The following is an 884-nucleotide window of genomic DNA, read 5'->3' as shown; positions in this document are numbered from 1 at the left end:
TTTATTCGCTCATCAATTCAGCAAAAAGAAAAATCCTCTTCCTAAAAGTCCAACAAGAAATTATTGAAAAAATTCAAATAAGATATAAGTTCAGCTTAACGCATAATAAAAACAGATCTTTGAGGCATAGAATATACATTGGTGACAACCTGCATGAAAGCGAATGTAAAAAAATCTATTAAACTGGACTCATTAGGATTTACGGTTTCTGTCCAGCTGAAAGTTTAAGACAAATATTAAAGATAATTTAAATTCATTTAGTGTCTGAAGCTTATGCAATCAAAGGACATTGTTGAGCAGTTTTGCTTTAATCAAGCTATTCATCTTGGTGTATGCAATACATAATTCATGAAAAATAAAGAAACATACGTACCAATTCCCAAGGCAATGGACAATGATTCAGAAGAGGATGAACATGGAATTTACGATGATAATTTTAGTTTTGAATGAGTAAACAATTAGATTAATCTTGACTACCCTAAAATTTTGAAGAATCCACGAAAAGTTGTAAAATTCATAAAATGTCATCAGTTTGTAATAAAATTTTTCAGAAGTAAGTTACTGAGGAATTCGGTAAAGAAATCAAACTGCATCTAGATGTTTTTCATTGTTAGAACTCACTTTTTTTATTGACTGCGCTTTTGTTAAAAACTAAGAAATATTTATTCATGATATTTACTGGATTAAATGCTCTTGATGTAATAAACAATCTAGATTTTAAGTCATTAACTCCATTACATGCCGCTTTAGAGCCAGCATAAACGAGCTGTGGAATTCCTTAGCAGAGAAGATGCAACGTTATCGACAGCAGATACAGTTCTTGAATTCATGCTTGCTACTGATCAATACAAATGGCTTAAGCAAGAGTTTTTGTTGTACCGAAA

Source organism: Hydra vulgaris, chromosome 04, assembly GCF_038396675.1.
Source record: "Hydra vulgaris chromosome 04, alternate assembly HydraT2T_AEP".
NCBI lineage: Eukaryota > Metazoa > Cnidaria > Hydrozoa > Anthoathecata > Hydridae > Hydra > Hydra vulgaris.
The sequence above is the reverse complement of the archived record's forward strand: the minus strand, read 5'-3'. Positions refer to the sequence as shown.